We start from the raw sequence: 14,655 nt of genomic DNA, 5'->3' as shown, positions 1-14,655 counted from the left end.
GTGAAGGCCCCGTTCATTATCGTTTTATATTTCCAGTTTTCAGTTTTTTGGAAAACTAAAAACCAAAAATTGAAAACCAGAAAAAGCAATTTTCACTTTTCAGTTGTCAGTTTTCAAAATCGTCATGTTAACATGTTCCCAATAAAATTTGACTAATTTTTTATTCATTATATAACATATATCATATGACTTTGAAAATTTAAAAAAAACAAAAAACAAAAAACTACAATAATATCGAACGGGTCCGAAGTTAATGGTTGTTTACTTACTAATAGTTATTTGGTTGTTGGTGAGCCTGGAAACTCTGAAAGTGGGGATTGATATTAAGAAGTACTTAGTTTTTTTGGAAGTGGTGATTCATCATATATAATTATGATACTTTTGAAAAACCTTTAATTTCATGAGGCTCTCTTTTTTTCTAATCTAACACTCCAAGATTTATCCCATATTGAAAATCGTATAAAAACCACTTGTAAGTTTCCTGAAATAACATTATAAAATAGAATAGTTAAGTAATGGACAAGGAGAAAAAGATAGACTTGGACATAAGAGGAAAGTGGACTTTGGCCCTAGGATGAGTGCATGTTATGTTGTATGATATGGGCTGGACTCTTAAGCATTAGGTTCGAAGTAAATAGAAATAGATAGGAACATTAACGGGCTTAGAATGATGCTTATATGAATGTGAATTGATTAATGTGACTATATTGATACACATGATGTGCCTATGAACTAGTGAACATAATATATGGACTTCGCCTATGTGGATGCATTAACGGATCTATGAACATAATTGAGTTTGGTAATAGGGCACCAAGTATAGCAGGCTTTTAACCTAATTAATTAATTGGATTAACCCGACACGACCTATATATATATAGGAATAGGATCTTATGAAAACCACTCTTAGGCTGAAAACTGAAAACAAGCAATATTAGCCATCGGATTTAGAAGAAAAAAATTAGATGGCCATGATTTAGCCACGTCGCGTGCCCATTTTTTTTTTCTCCTACCTGATTTTCTCTCTCTAGTTCCTCAGCTCTCAATCACGCTCTCAATTCTCACGCTATTTCTCTCTCCTAAAATGGCGATTTTCACGCTCTCAATTCTCACGCTCTCAATTCTCTCTTTCAATCATTGTTAATCCTTCATTGATTCGAAATTCCGGTAAGAATTTGTTTAATCTTTTCATTTTTCACATTTGCAAATCGAATTTCACTCAATTTTGCTCTACTTGAGTTTTTTCCCCCAATTTTTCTAGGGTTTTATGCTCAATTGTGATTTTCTTTCATGTTCATCTGCAATTTTTTGTGCGATTCTTCTTTATGTTTCATATTCTTCTCGAATTTGTATCGCGCCTCACTTCTCTCCTTCTACCATTGAATATATGAATGTATGTAAATTTTCGTTTGATTTTCGTATGTAAACTGAATTTTGTTCATGGCAGATAGAGGATTGTTAAAAATAATCGAGGAAGAGTTTTCAGGACCTCCTATGAATGTGAGTTCCTTTTTTGATCTAATTATTGTATATGCTAGATGTATTCTTTTCGTAATTAAACTTGGAGTTGAAATTTGGGGATTTTCATGATGCAGGTAGTAATTGAATTGATTCTAGGGTTTTTGTTATGTATGTACGTTGGGCTGACTGTTCCATGGAATTTCCAAGGCAAGATATGTCCTCAACCATATGACGTACTGGGTTTAGCTCGATCTACAAACCAGAAAGTTAAATAGCTAAAGCTATCAACACAGACACTAATCAAGGGGGAGCCAGAATCAATGCACTTGCCTTGTAGAGTTCAAGCTTATTCTCATCTTTTTGGACTCTGCATTTGCATGATATGACTGAATCGGATAATCTGGCATCAGCTAGCTAAAATTTTATAAAAATGATTACAGAAGTACAATATAAACAAGTAGATGTCACCTATCCAGAAACAAGAATGAACACAGATCTCAGCAAACTTGGAAAGTACCTAATTAAGAATATAATATCAAGTTTTTTATTAGTTTCCAAAGTATTGTTATTAGTTGCTGTTTTAAAGCTATTTGTTACCCCCCTCTCACTAACATATATTTGGCGAAATTCATACAAAGTATTGTTATTAGTTGCCAAAGTATTGTGATTAGTTGTTGTTTTAAAGCTATTTGTTACCCCCTCTCACTAACATATATTTCAAGGTAAAAAGTTACCTTAAAAGTGGTAATAGTTACTCTTATAATAAATAAAGTTACCGTTGAAATATATAGAACTATCCTTAATATAATAAAGTTACCCTAAAAGTGTTAAAAGTTACCCTAAAGGGGTTAAAAGTTACTTTGTTTTCAGTTTTCAGCCTAAGAGTGGTTTTCAGCGGATCCTTCCCCTATATATATATATATAGAGTCGAGATCCGGTGAGAATGAATAGTTATGTGAGAATAAATTAATATGTGAGAATAAATCATAACCGTTAGATCAAGGAAATCTAAGGGCTGCGATCTTGCCAAACTCTAATAACTAAACGCATAACTTCAAGCGTGAAAAACAACAGCTAAATGGGGAAAATTGAAAACCCATCTCTCTCTTCATCTAACAATTTTTTGCAAGCAAAAATCTGAAGTTTTCTCTCTTCATCGATTGATTCATCCATCAAAATTTTGTTCAATTCATCAAATTTGGGTGCTCCTCAATCGTTCAATTCATCAAATTTGGGTGTCGCTCAATCGTTCAATACAATCATTATCAGGTACGAAATTTCGATTGCTTTAAATCTATTTTCCAAGTTTGTTATTCTTAATATTATGCTCTTCTTGTTAAACCTTATGCATTCATTAAGTTTGGTATTGTTTATCAGTTTAGTGCTCTTTGAATTAGTTCATCACTTGAAGAATATTCGCCCCAAAGCAACTTATTTTGACAAGTTTATGTTTTTCTTTTGTTTTTCTTCTGAAGATACATTTATACAAAGAACAAAGATTCTGAATGATGAGCTTTATGAATTGCACCAAATAATGAATCGAAATGTACAAGAAGTCCTTGGTGTTGGCGAAAAGTTGGACCGTAAGTTACATATTATCCCAATTTATAGCTTCTGTTTCTGTAATTGTTCCACATAACAGATGTTGGATCTTGCTTTCTAGATAAATTATATAGTGTTAGAAAGGCTTTAACACTAGAATTTTTCCAAGTTTCTCTAGTGATATTTAGGATTACTGTGCTTTGTGAATCATGTATCATGGCTCATTTACCTGAGCTTGAAACTAGGGAGGCTAAGAGAATATGAAATGTAGAAATATTTATAGATGAACCATTTTTAGTTGAATAAATTTCTCAAGGCTAAAATTTACGTTGAGCCTAGAAGCTCTATTCATACATGTTAGTTGTTTAAAGAAGTGCATGTTGAACTGTTCTATGGACATAAACATTCTGAAAATCTGCAAGAGTTTCTAGTATATGGGATGTAGTGAATAAGAGATAATGGAACAATGTAGCATGTTGCTGCCTATAATCTTTCTAGCCTTTGGTGTACCAATACAACTCATGTACATTATATCTTTGTCATATATACATCATTAGAGACCTACAAGTACATTAAATCTCTTATAAATATAGAAGTACTAATATAAGGATGAATTTACTTGTGCGATCTGGCCATAGAGACAAAGATGCTTGATGTTATTGCTACACGAATGAAGTTAAAACAATATTTGTATTTGGATGATGGAATTTGCATTTATTAGAAGTGAAATATGCTCATTGAGCCTAAAGATTTGGAGGGAAAATTTAAGTAACGTGAAATTGATTCACCAAGTACTAGCTTTTATTCTCGATCTTCAAGAGTTAAGGGAATCATGCTTGTGGCTGGGTGATGAAGTAAATACTAAGGTGTAAGGGAGGAAAAAATAATTCATCTTGTTCGTTTTCTTAAGCTATGAGATGGTACATGATGTTTCATGATGAACGACTAATGTTTGCACTTTTCTTTAGTAGGATGCGTGGCTAGTGTTTGTGTTTCTAGCCTCACTCATGTACATCACATCCTTACTACATATACATCACCGGTGCACTATAGGTACATTAAATCTTAATTATATACATCCTCTTTATTATAAAATTCGAATATCCGATTAAGCAACATTGACACAACTATCTACAAAAAGTTATCATATATGCCAAAATAAAAATCAGATCCAATTCTCTCGTATTAAAAATAAAAATTCTTATTTAGAGAATTTCATACATCTGCTATGACATTTTTCAACAAGTACATTGTCGTGCTTCTATGAGTACATCAAGCGACTTGTGCAAGTAACTTGAAGTGTGGCTAGTTGTTACCACTTTTTCACATCTTCTCATCGATAATTTGGGTTATTTGCAATATCATACACAAAAATGAAAGGAAAAAGTTATAAAATATATAGGAGTATTCATGAACCTATTAATTGTAATGTGTGGTAAATGAAGAAGAGCAGAGAGTGTGTTTTGTGTTCTGTTCTCCAGTTCTTCAAGAGTGATCTTTGTTTCTGTTTTGTTAATAATGGCAAGGTTTTACTGTTCTATCGATTTCTGTGCTTGTGGTTCCTTTTTTGCAATTGTTCATTCTCAACAACTTAGCTTAATAAATAGTCACAAGCAAAGGTAAGGAGAAAACAAAGAGAGAAAGATAACATTACAGAATGCTAACAAAGTCTGGCCTCAAATTCTAACAATTTTAACTTGATAAGGCTTTCGCTCCAGATGTTCACAAGAGAAAGATCACACATATGTACTTTAGCTTCCAATTCCAATCGGAGAGTCGGAAGTATCCAGCTCTAACTTTCAGATATGTAGCTTTCAAAACTGTACATTGTTCTATCTAACCCCACTGATGGCCTTTTATATGATGGGAAATTGGAAAAGAAAACAGAATATGATCACACAAAAATCTTGATGGTCAATAATCAGTGCTTCTAGTTATCTCACATCTGCAAAAGAGCAATTTAGAGAACTCTTCGAAATCTAGCTCTTTTAAGCATGAAGAAAATAATGAACTAGGGAAGATGTGTAACTTATGTACACGGTACCGTTTGTTGTTTGCACTCTCCTACCGCCTCTTGCAGGCAACTTCCTCTACTGAAGAGTCAATATCAAGCTCCTTTTCTTCTCACATGAGATATATATCAACAAAGTTCTATTTGCATAAGCGAGAAAAGAGTTTGTGGATTTGATCTTCCACATAATGTCATTGCCTCTTATATCAACAAGGGGGTGGTGACTTATATGTTGATGGATAACTTGGAGGTGAAACCTATGTCCACCATTTATGAGGATTACTCTAATCAATGAGTTTAATGTTAAGGATGTCTCTTCCTTGGAGGACAAAGAGGTTCGAGTTAGTTTTAAGGAGTTAATACATTGTTAGTTTTTTTTAAAAAAATCTTTTTTTAGCTTGATTTTATGTTAATGCAGAACTACTATATGATAATATGTTTATGTAGGGATTGGCAATATTGGAAGCGTCATTGGAGACCAAAGTGTGGTGACTTCTATCTTCCTAATTGGAACTATGAATTAGAATTTTCTTAGAACTATTTTTGAAATCAAGGAAAGTTATCAAACAGACTATTTGAAGTCATTAGCTATGGCTCGCAAGAGTTGTTGGATTGTAATTCCTTTGTACTTCTCATCATATGTTTGTATAGATATACTATGTATGAGCGTTTGTAGTTAATAAAATCCTTACTCTCTCTCTCTCTCTCTTTTTCTTTTGCTCTATTCCCTTATTATCTCTCTTAAATTGTTGGGTAGGATTTCGTGATCTAATTTGAGCTAATGTTACAATATACCTAAACATTTAAAGATCAAATCGAATGCCCCAACAATACTAATTAAGAGTTTGAATAAGCCCCTCCCCCCACAAATATGATATTGATTTGGTTACTAACAATATTATGTATAGTGGAAAACGATCAAGAACTGGCGTCGGTCGAGATACCGTTTATATGTTTGGTGAAGAACAATTAACTGAATACGAAAAAGGTGATACAACGTAAAAATTGCCGAAGCTTGTAACACCTTATTATTTGTTCTTTTGCACACACGCTTCGTAAGAGACATGACTCATTATGTTTTCTAGAGTACATCACGGTGGCTTAAAAGTACATTACGAATGACTTAAAAGTACATCACCAATTACAATTTGTTATACGAGAAGGAGAAAAATTTGATCTCGAATCTCATGCACAACTAAATTCCAAAAAGAAACACCTTATATACATGAAATTCTCAGTATGTATAATTTAGAGATTCTATACTTGTAAATGTCTAGATTTTTTTTCCTTTCTTTACAAAAGATTTGGCAAATTTCTCCCAAACCACATGAAGGTGTTCAAGTTACTCGCTCACCATCACCTTAGCATTCTTGCAACATAATTTTTTTGACCATCTGAAGTCATCCTTGAAGATCTTTTCTTATGCTAGAATCCTATGAAGAAGTTCCTTGCCCCAAAAAAATATTTTCGAGTACGTCATCGCATAAATACCACCATGATCAATATCAATATACTCATTTGATCTCCAATCACCAAGACATTTTGATTAGCTTTAGTTGAATTCATTACCTTTCCGGCTCTTGGATCACCACCTGACGCCAAAAGGTTAGAAAAAGTTGTAACCTCGAATGCAGATTATTAATGGTAAAATGTACTTCATAAAAAGTCCTGCAATAAGACAATAAGTTAAATGATTATCGAGACTAACATTTTGACTAGCGACATACTGAATGAAATTACTTGTATATTTAGATGAGTTCTTATAAGCTCATAAATTAGTGTTTTTAATATTTGTATTCTTTCTCCTTTTACGGTGAGGCAGAATGTTAGTGGTTTTTTTTTTTTAAATGTAGCTGCTTATGAATTTGTCTTGTTGGATATCTTGGACAACAATTTATAAATGCAACAAGTCCCCTCTTGAGCTTTTATTAAAAGCACATCACCCATGGCTTGAAAGTACATCACTCATGGCTTGAAAGTACATCACCCATGGCTTGAAAGTATAATAATCTGAACACAAGGATAATTTATTCCATAATCATCATTCATACTATAGCATGAAAAGCATAATATGTCTTACATTGACCAAGCTCTGTTATGGCACTTCATGCACAAGCACAACTAATATTCTCAAAAAAGGCTTATACACATGGAATTCTCAAAAAAAGACTTACACAAATGAAATTCTCAATATGTCATATAATCTATCGCTTATGTACATCTCTTTCTTTCCTTACAAAAGATATGGCAAAGTTCTCTTAAATAAATATTCTTCCAAGTCGTTCGCTCGTTTCATTGCCTTAGCATTCTTCAGCATAACTTGTTTGACCACGTTGGACTCATCCTTTAAGATCTCACAACAATACTTGGCTTTCAAAGTTTTCAGAAAATGACCCTAAAAGTAAACATATATTCATTAGCTTTACAATCAAATATAACTAGGAAAAAGAGCTTAATAAGAAATTTCTTACATTGTTTCTTAAGCTAATACCCTGTCGGACCCAATATCCTTAAAACATGCACTATTTTCAGAACCTATTTTGCAAAACTAGCCATAAGAGAAATAAGTGTATAGTAGGTGCCTGATTATTACATAGAAGTCTCCTCCACTTGACTGTCTTATAAGTGCCACAAATAGCTTGATGTATTTTCTTCATAGCAAAGCAAGGGGTTATGCTAACCCCATCTCTAAGAGGAAACTTAGGATATCTCGTCACATATAAAAAGGGTGGGATCAGACATGGATAGTTCTTTATATTTGATGTAAAACTTACAGTATAGTGTCTAAGATGGGCACAAATTTTACCCATCTCTGTGATATATGTATCACTAATCGCAAAGGCAAAGCTATTTATGAAAAACATGAAGGCCAACATTCTGCTTGGATACCTAATTTTTATTTAAAAGCCAAGAAACAGTACTTGGAATAGGCATACTATAAGAGAATCCTAAAGTACATAGAATGAAGAGAACCTTAGAAGGACCAACGGAAGCCTAACAATTTTTTTTTTTTTTTTTTTTGACAGAAGTCAGAGAGCTGAGACTATAAAAACATTTCACATAAGTTATATCCTTTGACATTTTAGCTTGACTTGTGTTTCCTTTGAGATCTTATTGTCTTAAAAAGAGATATCTTGATAGAGATTACTGAGTTCATATGGAGATATTACAGTGTTGCTTCCTAGTTCTTTAGAATTTCCCAGTTCTCAATCAAAAACATTGTTAAGTTCTGGTTAGGACTAAATCTTCTTTTGCAGAATTTGTGATTAAACTGCACCAATCAATCAAAAATTTAGAGAATTTTCTCAACATGCCTCATGAGGCCTCTGACAGTTCTGGTAACTTGTAGGACTGCCTCATTAGGCCTTTGGCAGTTCTACAATTGAGAAGATATAGATAAAGGCAAACGTACAGACAAAAAACAGAAGAAATTCACAATATGACGCACCTTCTTTCATATCTATCGGAAACTAATCACCAGGTATATGCCCCAAAAGGCATGCTTGCAAACACCACAGTGGTGATAAGGCTCTCTTGCTCTGAAGTAAGGTTCCATTCCGTCTGTACTGCTGGTCCAACAAACGAAAGAATCATCACCTCCATTGCTTCCAAAATCCACCCAAGTCCAGCATATATAAGAATCAGGGTTTGGTTTCCCAAATCCCAAGCTCAGAAGAGCATCATCCATGCTATAAACTGCGGTGCGATCCGACATCTACAAGTAAACAGACACCAAAAATATATCACAAGCAAGATGTTACTTAAGAAGACACAAGCACTACTAGTAGCTTAAACTTGGTTTCTTTTCATGGTATACGTACGAATGAAATGAAGGGGGAGGGGGCATAAGCATACGGCAATTGTCGAGAACACAAGAGTTCTGTTTCTAAGTTAATCCTTCAATTAGTTCAAATGAGTTCTATTTCTATCATTCATCTAAGTTCAAATCTGGAATTTCTTGAGCTTATTTGTGAGTAAAAATTTTGAATTTTGTGTTCTACTCAAACATTAGATCCAAGAAATTACCAATCATCTATATATACATTATCAATTGCCTATATTACATTATCAATAATCATCACAAATTATACTAGACATGACTCATTATCAACTGATAAAACTAATGGTGGATAAAAAGTACATCACCAATGGGTCAAATATACATCACTAGTTGCTTAAAGCACATCACTAATTATGAATGCTTACCATTAGAATCAGAAACACATGGAGTTAAACCAAACACATAAACGCCATATTGCAAAGAAAAAAAGATGGAAAATTTACCTTACAAAGTTCTAGATCCAAAACGAAACAAGTAAAACAAATAAGCAAAATGATAATCACATTTTCCATAGCTAATTTCAGAGTAACAACATCAAAGTTATGAAAACGAAACCCTAAAATCCGAGAAATAACTAAAAAACAGAGCTTAAAAAATCTGAAAATACCACTTTGAATCTTCTTCGAGCTTTAATGGAGAACTTCGGATCTTATCCGAGCTTCAATTAACGATGAAACTGATTGTTTGCTACAGTAGGTCGAGCTACTTTAAAATCTGTTTGAGCTTCTATGTCAGAACTTCGAATCTTGATTCTTGTCAGAGCTTCAATTAAGGACGAAAATTCTAGTTTTGAGTCTTGTTCGAGCTTTGATAATGGAGGATGAAATTATCGATTTGTACAGTAGGTCGAGTTATTGGTGAAGGAAGCACGATAGTTCTTTTTGGATTAATGAAACGCGATAAATTACAGCCGTTAGATTAGAGTGATCCAAGGGCTCGTATTTATTCTCATATAATTAGGTATTCTCATATAAACATGTTGTTCTCACGTGAGCCCAAATATATATATATATATATATATATAATATATATATATATATATATATATATATATATATATATATATATATATATATATATATATATATATATATATATATATAGGAATAGGATCTTGTGAAAACAACAATTAAGCTGAAAACTGAAAACACTTAATCTGAGCCGTCAGATTTATAAAATGATATTGAACGGCCATGATTTAACCATACGTGTGCCTAGAAGTGTTAATCCTCCCACCTGATTTTCTCTCTCTCACTCCTCATTCTCAAACGTGGTTCTCTCTCTTCGTGAAACATGATTCTCTAATGCTTTCACTCTCAATCAATGTGATTCTTTGTATGATTCGAAATTTCAGTAAGTGTTTGATTAATTTCTTCATCTTTCACATTTGTAAATCTCTAATTTCGACTTAATTTTTCTCTAGTTGAATTTTTCCCCAATTTGCTAGGGTTTTGCGTTCAGATTATTTTTTGATTTTCTTTCATGTCCATCTGCAAATTTTTGAGCGATTCTTCTTGATTGTATCATATTTTTCTATTTTTGAGCTTTGATTTTTATAATCTCTAAATCTCAATCAGGTTCTTCAAAATTTTATTGTTAGTAATGTTTCACGGAGGACCCAAAAATGACGCAAAGACTGTCGGAAAGAAATAAACAGATCAGAGCCTGATAGAGATTTTGCAACAAATCTGATTGAATCAGGATTTGCAACACCAATCTGATGATTTTGCAGGTGATAGGAGGATTTAGTCAATATTAGAGTAGGCATTTTTTGAGTTTTTTGTACATTTGCTTCTAATCTAAGTTTTCAACTTTTAGTTTAGTCCTTTTCATAATTCTCTTAGATCTTTATGTCAATAATATGTTCATTTTTTGTTGAGCATCTGCCAAATTTGTCGCTGCAACAATATTGACAAATTGACATCTTATTGATTCATTTTTATAATGGTGGATTTTCAAGTTTGATATCAATCTAAATTCTTCTTTGACCTTTAAAAGATTCATGCTTTAACTACAATTTTTGTTCAATTTTTCTGATACTATTACTTTCAGCCCATCAGAATTCAGAGGCTTGGAAATTTGCATAAGCTGATTATTAGGTGCTCTGCACAGGTGTTTCGCATTTTTCTGGAGTAACATAAATTTTCTGATGAAAGGAAGGGAGTGATTTTTTTTAATCCTTATTATTTTGATGGGGAAGTGGAAAGTTGTCCTTGAAATATCTACTAAGTTACCTTAAATGTGGAAGAAGTTACTCTTATAGCATATAAAGTTACCTTAAAAGTGCTAAAAGTTATCCTTGAAATATATATAAAATTACTTAAAATTGCTAAAAGTTATCCTAAAATGGTAAAAGTTACCCTAAAATGGTAATAGGTACTCTTATAATAAATAAAGTTATCCTTGAAATATATAGAACTATCCTTAATATAATAAAGTCCCCAAAATTGACAAAAGTTACCCTAAAATATAAAAGTTACCCTAAAAGGGTTAAAAGTTACCCTAAATGGGTTAAAAGTTACTCTTGTTTTCAGTTTTCAGATTAAGAGTTGTTTTCAGCGGATCCCCTACCTCTAATATAATATATATATATATATATATATATATATATATATATATATATATATATATATATATATATATATATATATATATATATTAAATAGGTTAGGTTGGGCTTGAACTTTTAAACCTGAATATAGCAACGATAACCTATTTAATTGAAGACTATTATCAATACGAAAAAATTTGGTTAAGACCATCTCGGTTACTAAGACGAGTTTCTGCCAAGTTTAGTTTACTTGTATATGTTTTCAGTTCAATAATAGTTGTTGTTAATTTATACATATTTGTTTATCATTTTATGCATATCACACATCATTTTATCAAAAAACCCAGCCACCCCTGTCCCCCCCCAACCTGCCCAACCACCCCCCACCCTGAAACCCCCCACCTCCGACCACCCCATCTCCGACCCCCAAAGCCACCACCGAAACCCCCAACCCCGTCGAACCCCGACGACCCCACCCTCATCACCACCTTCATCAATCACCATCTACAAATCACTCATCATCATCAACACCTTCATCAGCAATCATATATACCTTGAACACCTTCATCATCATCAACGCCTTCATCAATCACGATTTGGGGGCAAGGGTGGTGTGCCGTGGTGGTTGAAGTTGAGTTCGAAATCTGGGGTGGGGATGGTTCGAATTTGTTTGGGGTGGTTCGATTGGGGCGCAAGAGGTTCAACTGGGTGGGGGTGGTCGATTGGGATCGGGGTGGTTCGAATTGGTGTGGGGGTGGTTCGATTTGGCGGCGGCGAGGGGTTCGATGAGTGGGGAGGTCGAATTGGGGTACGAGGTGGTTGGGCATGCCCGCAAGGGAGTGCGGCAGTGGTTTGAATGGAGGAGGGGGTTTCGGTGGCTGGGTTAGGTGCTACGGGTGGGGGTGGTTTCGGTAAGTTGTTTGGGTGGTGTCGGTGGGCTAGTGGGTGGTTTCCGATGTGGCTGACAGTGAAGGGGGAAGTGGGTGATGGTGGCTAGGGGAGGAGAGGGAGGAGTAGGATGGGTGGTTATGGTGGGGGGGAGGTTTGAGTTTTTTTTTTTCATTTTAAAATTAGTGTAAAAATAAAACAATTTTAATTTAAAAAAGGCAATAAAAATACAAAAATAATAATAGAGGGTTACCAAAGAGGAAAGATAAAAATTGTCTACCAAATAGAATTTAAAAAAGTTAAGGGTCACCATATAGAATTTCCCTAAAAATAATAATTAAAAAGTTGAGATTTTGAAATTCTATGTTGAAATGAGTCTAATAAAATCCCACATGACTATCCTCTTCCTTATGTAAAATTCACAAAACACAATCACAAGAGATTTTGTGAAAAGTCGAAAAGCCAATACCGTATCAAATATTTTGAAACGGATGAAGTATTAATTACACGATTACATATATATATATATATATTACTAATGAGGTTAATTAGATTTGTTATCCCCCACATACCCACATTATTTGAAGCAAATGATTAGATTAAAGGTTTGATAGGTATTGCAATTTCTTAAAGGATAGCAGCAGAGAAGAACAAAACAGCTCGCGCGCCTCCTACCAGGAAACAGATCACTAGTTTGCGCGCTCAACTTGTATAAACACTAGCAAGTAGTAGCAACTAACAACTAGCAACTTCGTCAAATTGCAAAAGATGCATCGTACGAAAGTCCTATAAAGTGACATTCTATGCCACAAATACAATGTATATACTGAGAACTGAGAAGCTAGCTATATCCATCCAAATATCCCATAACTAACCTTCTAATTCTTACTATTATTTAATCATCACTTAGAATAACACTAGCTAATATATGTGCTAGTTGATAAATATAATAATCACTATCTATCTATTTAATTATGATTAATCAAGGAAATCTTAATTCATAACAAATAATAATTGGTGTGACAGCTCCATAATAGAAGACCTACTAGTAAAGCAACAGCAAAACAAAAACACGCAAAAAGGCAATAATTGAATATAGTAGATATCACTATCATGCTAGAAAATAAAATATCAAAGTTATAAACTTTTTTTAGATTAGGTTTTTGTGCATCAGTTTTAAAGTAATATTTTGATATTTGATTACAGCCGTAATTTGGCTCCTATGTGTGGGAGATTATGAGAGGGAAACAGACTAACAACCTTTTTAAGAAATTAATATTAGTGGTACGTACGTGCAAATAATAGTGATATTGAGATGTGATGAATGCATATGTGATATTTATTTGTCCATTATTATTGTATAATAAAAGGTGTGATGTTATTATGACTAGATTCTTATCCTTCTTTTTTTTCTCCTTTAGGTTATATCAAATCTTAATTTGAATTTGTCATTAGAATAATGTAGTCTTTTTTACCACCTTTTCGTATGATAGTATGATTTTCTAAACTTTTTCATGATGTACAGAATCTTTGGAAGTTGGCCATCACTGTTTGAGGTTAATTGGAAACTACAGCTATATCACACCCTGACCACCTTTTACTCATTGCAAATCTGTGGATATCAAATATGGAGTGACTATTTGTCCTACATGAGTATAGTGAAGTAAGATGTCACTCCGCCGGCCTAGCCCCGTAACTTGCCTGGCCAGAATTTTTTTTTCTTGATACAAGCGTTGTGTCGGATTTGGAACGGATTATCTTATTGAAACATAAATGACCAGGCCAAACTAAGATCGGGATCAACCCAATCCAAAACTCGTCACTGTATATATGAATGTATATATATACTATGACTAATATTTTAGTTGGTTATGTGGCCGCTGGTCGGGTCGTAGAGTCATAACTGACCTAAGTAGAAAGAGGCTTGTAGTTATTTTTAGCTTTTTAAGTACGGCTAACTCAAAGTTGAAGTTGTAATTGGTTATGTAATCAGTCTATTCCAAATCCATCTTTGCCAAGGGAATTCATTATAAGATCCCTTCAACCGAATATATTCACTTTTTTTTTTTACATCCGTAGTATACTCACTTTTAATAGAGTAAAGTAAGCTCTCTCGGATTTGCAATTCAAGAGATTTTTCAATTCTTATCAACCATACCTTGATTGCACATATTTATAAATTGTCTAGTACCAAACAAGATAAAAAGAGGTAGCCAATAACTCCGCCAAATGGATCCACTTAGAGCTTGTTTGGTTAACCTTCAAATACATGGGAAATTAGAATTCCTAGGAAGTAGGTATATGTGTAGTTGTTTGGTTGGCAAAAACATGGAAAGTAGAACTTCCTAAGAAGTTCCATTT

This window comes from Beta vulgaris, chromosome 5 (genome assembly GCF_026745355.1).
Source record: "Beta vulgaris subsp. vulgaris cultivar EL10 chromosome 5, EL10.2, whole genome shotgun sequence".
Lineage (NCBI taxonomy): Eukaryota > Viridiplantae > Streptophyta > Magnoliopsida > Caryophyllales > Amaranthaceae > Beta > Beta vulgaris.
Note: the sequence above shows the minus strand (reverse complement) of the source record.